This window comes from Poecilia formosa, unplaced genomic scaffold (genome assembly GCF_000485575.1).
Source record: "Poecilia formosa unplaced genomic scaffold, Poecilia_formosa-5.1.2 Scaffold14, whole genome shotgun sequence".
Lineage (NCBI taxonomy): Eukaryota > Metazoa > Chordata > Actinopteri > Cyprinodontiformes > Poeciliidae > Poecilia > Poecilia formosa.
In genome coordinates this window covers 2,199,550-2,205,915 of record NW_006799953.1, presented here as the reverse complement: position 1 = coordinate 2,205,915, position 6,366 = coordinate 2,199,550, and positions in this window count along the sequence as shown.

Sequence of the window (6,366 nt, the reverse complement as noted above, 5' to 3'; positions counted from 1 at the left end):
AACTCAGGTGTGAAAGTTAGCATAACAACTAATGGTCATTTACTGCAAAATTTGGTCTATATTGCAATGGCATGAAGAGATCGATAAGAAGCCTGGTTTACAGTGTGTCATAAACAATGTTGGAAGCGTAGCAAATATGTGGAAGAAGGTGTTTTTTTTTTTGTTTGTTTTTTTTGTCCAAATACCAAATGCTATGTGTGGTGTTGGTCATCATGAACATACCATGCACTAAGAGAAACATGGTGGCGGGTGTATCATGCAGTGGGAATTCTTTTCTTCACCAGAAACAATTATGAAGTCCCGATGCAAAAATCGAACGCGCAAAATTCAGGGTATTCCTGGAATAATTAGAGATTTTTAAAAAGACTTAAGACTGATACTTTGGTTCAATTTCCAACAGGATGATCACACCGTCATACAGCCAGAGCTACAAAAGAATAATTTCAGTTTACGACCACGGTGATTTAGTTGAAAGACTTGAAAACTGATCTTCACTGGCTGTTTTCAATCAATCTGAGAAAGCCACAGGTGCTTTGTAAAGAAGAATGAGTACTTTTTTTCTTTTTTCCAGCCGCTAATTAGCAAAGCTGATAGAGACAAACAGCAAAAACATTTGCAGCTTCAGTTTCAAGCAAGACTCGCTTCAACACATAAAAAGAATATCCCACTTTTCAAACTAAACATTACTTTTTGTTGGTCTTTTGTGAAAAATTGCAAAAAGATACAAGAGGTACAAATGTAGAATCTTATTTTTTTTAATAACTATTTTTAATCATTCGTCGTACATCATTAATATTTGAATGTAAAACCTTGCTTTATCTCTTGAATTTCATTATTACCCGGTTGAATGTGTCCGCCGATGAAAGCAGTCAGTTTTTCTTTTGGGTTCAGGAGAAAAGACAGAAAATGACAGGTTGAAGTTAAACTGATTAAAAATGATTGGGTTACTTTATAATTATGGACATATCTACACTGATTCACGGTGATGCGATTTTTCACTTCTTTGAAAATCATGATTGCATTAGGTCATGTCATGTCAGCTGGTACGCCTGCTCTGTCACTCTTGAAAGCCACGCTTGATTTAAAAAAGAAAAAAAAAATCCATGTTTGCTTTTGGAACTGCAACATCATCAGTCAAAGTGTCAGAGACGCTGTGAGCGCTTGACCCATTTTCCGCGATCCTCTGGCCGAAGCCCATGCACAATGGGGTCAGGAGTCTTTTTCACCTAGAGCTTCGGTTTGCGTAACAGTCGGACGGATGAACCGAGGAGATCTCCGGCAAGTGTCTAGTGATGTGTGGCTCCAACGGCAAGTCGGAGGGGAAAAAATTGATGCTTCGCTCGTTTGAGTCTGAGATGGGGCTTTGTTAGAAAGATGAAACAGTCATAGCTCTGCTGAGGGAATTGATATGAGCAGCTTGTCACTCTGATTTAGGGAGGCACGCTGGACAAGACAGGAGTACAAATCTGTTACAGCATCTGTAAAAATCTGCCATAGGAAACCGCAGATCTCCACAGACAACATCTGTCCGGTTGCCTTTATTTTACATCGGTTTGCGTTTTGATACAGATACCGATAATGACCTGTGCTTAGATAACGCGCAGCCTGCACACTTATAGGTGTCGTGGAGAAAAACAGGGGATGTCATTTCAAGTCTGACAGAGTGAGGCATGTGGCAGGGCATTTATGTGCGTGGGCTGAACCGGTTTATGTTTGCTGATTGACTTAGAGTGTTCATCACCTTCAAAGTTATGGCGCAACATGACAATGCTTGACAGGTACCAAAATTCCTAGTACATCCATCTCGTATGTGGTGGCAGTCTGAGTTGCACTTGGTGTCTAGATGGATGAAAATATACCTGGTAGCTTTGTTTCTTCATGTGTGTGTGTGTCTTCCAAAGAAGAAGGTAACCCCAAAAACAACATGGCATGATTTGCATAGCTCTCCAAACTCCCACATACGTGTCGCTAAGTGGGCCTATAAATAAGCAGTGTGAGAGCGTATGTAGGGGGTAGTGGAGGGGGCAGCATGTCCGATTTAGAATGTTGGTCACAGCTCACGCATTCATCAAGTTGCTGTTGCCATGGGAACACGATTCTTATGCAACAAAAGAAGAAGAAAAAGCGGTTTCCAGAAGCAGGCAGGCAAGGTGAACGAGAAACGGCACATTGGAAATGCAGCCGTGTCTGAGCAAGCACTGCTCAGTCCGTGTCTGAAAACCGGAAGAACACGGCGCAACCTCAAACCTAGCAACGCACCTGAACTGACAGCGTATAGGGATGTGGAATATTAATTAGAGAAACAGTTGAGAGAGGCGTACTGTAGCTGTGGAGGGACAACAGCAATGGGTGCGCTCACACTGCAGCCTGAAGTGACCCAATTCCGATTTTTTTGACGTAATGCGATCTGTATCCGATCTTTTCATGGCAGTGTGAACAGCACAGGTCGGATTCTTTTTCGAATGTGACCCATATCCGACACGTATCCGATTCAAATGCGACCTAACGTTCAGGTCGCATTCATCCGAACTGAACGTCACTGATTCTCAACAAATCTCACTATTCTGGGTCCTGATAAGCGCAAGTGGGAAGAAAAACAACAACCATGACGGATTATATGAGGATTAAGTTATTAATATGCTGCTCCGGCCGGACAACAACTTCAAATATGTAAGCTAAGCTCCACCGCTAGCCTCCATGTTTACTTCCGCAAACACTGAGCACTAAATCTTTGTATGGCAGTTGGCAGAACACTTAGAAAGCTGTCGCTATGGCGCCCTCTACTGCGCATGCGGGACACTTTCAGATCGTTTGCCCGTTTACACTGCAGAACGCATACAGGTCGCATTTACTGGCAGTGTGAACGGCCCCGGCAAAAAAAATCAGAATTGCCAAAAAATCGGAATTGGGTCACTTCAGGCTGCAGTGTGAACGCACACAATATGGCAGCTCAGGTTGGCCGGTCTATCTACAGGCGAACGATTAGCAGCACCTCGCTTTGTACATTTGACCTTTACGGAAGAGAACTAAGAAGTTTAACCTATGCCATAAATCCGCGAAGGAGACGTAGCAAACGTGTGTCAAGGTGACGTGGTCAGATCAGACCAAAATTGAACTAACATGGAAAAACACTCACACATCCTCCTCCATGGTTTACAGCAGGTATGAGATTCTTTTTGAACATATTTTTCTCTGTTTCACACCAAACCAACACCATCAGTTTGTTGCTGAACCTATCATATTTAACACGTTCCAATAATGAAGTGTTTCAACCATGTCATAGTAATAAATTAATATAGATCAATGGTTTTCAATCCTCGGAAATCTAAACACTGTCACTTACTTTTTAGACTGAAATTGCTAAAAAAAAAAAAAAAAAAAATAAAGTACTTCCAAATTTAAAACAGTTGCCTTTTCTGTCATCTGTTTTATTTAATGTATTATATTCTGATATATTCTTTACCGCATGACTCCAGTTCCATCCCGTGGTCTGATCTCTCCTCGTTCCATGTCCCAGTTGTGCAGCCGCAGCTGGCAGGCGCACTGTGCCTTCATCGCTGACAAAAGCTGCTTAAATTTGCAAGTCTGAATAAAGTGTTTGCAAACAACAAATAGTGTTCCTGCCATCCAACCGGAAGTTAGCACATTTTGAAGGTATGGAGCTTTTGTGACGGTTGTAGAGGAGAGTTTGTTGCTTTCCAGCTGCTGTCTGAAGGAGTAAATGTGGCAAAGTGATACATGTCAGAGTAGATTTAGGTAATAACCCTCTACTTCACAGCACAGAGGCAGATCAAGAACTGAAATAACGATTGAAAATCATCCAATATAAGCTCCTGGAGAAACACAGATTAAGTTGTGAAGACTGAGAGTGTAACTTGTTCTTTGTTATGTTTTGCAGAAAGAAAAGGATTGTTGTTTGCGCGAGAACTGTCACGGCTAAACGTTTCGAGCTTATTGACGGGGAGAACCACGGCTGTCTCTCATGAAATGAGCTCATCCGGTGATCTGTCCTGCTTAAGGCTATGGGGACAGCTTCGCAGTGCCAGCTGTTGTGACCGACTTTGCTTCTGAGTTCTGGATGGATTTCCCGGACCCTGGCCTCACTGTGACCTGATGCACCATCCCCTCTTAGCGAGAAACGTTCCTAATTTCAGCTGGTTTAAGCGCTTAGAGCAGACTTCGCAGCCACCGTTCCCTCATCTTGAACTGAAAGCTTGCATTTTTATGGAGCGTGGCGACACTTGGTGTGATCATTAAAATTAGAGAACATAATGAAATTGAAGTATCTTCAGTGTCTAAGTACAGAAAACAATATGTGTTTAGTATTTATCCACTAACCCACGCTGTCCATCCAGCTCTCCATCTGGACTTCTGAGGCTTGGATAGACTCCATATTTAAATATTAACTAAAGGAATTAGTATGTGTCCCAATCTTTAACGTATTTTCTAAGATACGTGTATATTAACCAAAGACTCAGAATTCTGAATAACTGACTCTAGAGAAGTCTGCAGTTTGGATGTAAAGATTATGTAGACAATCTGATTTTTGTCAGTATTAGCTCTCTTAGTGTGGCATGTATTTAGTTCCAGCCAACACGCAAAATGATGTGTTTGGAGTCAACGCTATTAGGCCACCTTATTCTGTCCAGATCTAAATTCAATTGGGAATCTGAGGCAAGAAGAAAAATTAGGCTCACAGATGTTTTCCTTTCACTCTAACTGAGGTGGAAAAAAAATGGGCAAAATGCTTGAGGTTGAGTACAATGCTACACTTGCTTAACATCACATCACTTAACCTGAAGAGGTTAAGTATAGCAAGACACTGATGGAGGATGCAACAAGCTGGTTGTGCCTTTCTTTTTTTTTTTCATCATCACAATGATGTGTTTGCGCTCCTGTCTTTCACAAGTACTAAACTGAACGGAAGTTTTTTTTTTTGTTGTCGTTGTTGTTGTTTTATTTTTTATTTTGACGACATCTGGAAAACTTTAAGGGGGTGTGAATACTTTCGCGATTTGCCCAACGTGAGTTCATCGCCGGGTTTCTAAATGAGGAAATTAGGACTTCATGAGATCAACCCCCCACGCCTCGTTTCCAAAAGCGGTTACGCGACCTGACAGCGTGAGGTCCGCCGCTGACAGTGATCCATGAGGAGGGAAGGTTGCGATTGTCAGGGCGATGCTGTCTTCCCCAAACGCTCGCCATGCGGTACGCCGCCTTCGCCGCAGAATAGCTGCCGGCGGAATAAACCGTCCTTACGACTCAAGCGAAGGAAGACAAAGGGACGACAAAAGGATGAGCTCAGTCCCCAAACATGTGTCTGCGTCTGCAGACGCTTCTTCTCTCGTTTCTGTAAGGAGGAAAAATAATAATAATAAAATAGGGGTGGGTAGGATGCAACTATAAAAACGAATTCTAGCTGAATTTTTGAGGTTATTAACGTCACGTTTTTAATCCGGTTATTAGTGTTAATTTATAACCCAACTGGTGTCACTGGGAGCATGTGTGTGAAAGCGATTGGTGCAATCCTTCCAGTTCTTTCTCTTTCCTTCCCCCAGCCTCATTCACTCTGTTTCTCTCTTTTTTCCCCTTTCTTTCTTTCTTTCTTTCTTTTTTTTTTTGACTGGAGGTGTTGTTGGTTGTAGCTCTCTCAGAACCAGCAATGGAGGGATGAGAGAGGAGGGAAATGGGTGTGGATGGAAGACGAGAGCTGCACCACCGCGGAGAGGAGGAGAGAGCCGGGGTCTGAGCGCGCGCGCCAGGGTGGGCTGCGCTCCTTCCAACGTCAAGTCGGCGTCAGTTAACCAAGCCACTTCCGCCTTTGTGCTGCGTCGGACTTTATGCTCTTTACAACAGTCTGCGCTTGCACAAATTGTTAGAAACCCGTCTCTTGTTTTATCAGCGTAACCCTATTACATTTTTTTTAAGTTTGAAAATAATTGTTCGCCTTTATCTCATATCACTACCCTACGATAAACAGAGTCCAAATCAAAAGTGCATCTCAGTTCATGCATCGCACATATCACCTTAGATGTTTAAACAGACTTCTCCATCTCCACTCTTCCCTCCAGCAAAATAATAATACAAAAATAAAAATAAAAAAAATGAATAAATTCTAAGCCTTTTCTCTGTTTTGGATGACTTTTTTGCATGAAAGAAGAAGCATAAATCTCTAACTAATGCTGTGGTATGAAGAACCTTTTAGGAAGAATTCATTTTGGGTGAACTATGTGCAGAAAACTGCTTAACTGCGTTGTTAAGACGTGTTAGTAAACATGAATGGATATGACACTTAAGAACAGGTGGCCTTGTTTTTCTAAATTTGGGCCTGGAAACTGCCTGTATATTTTTTCAGCTGCAAAAATA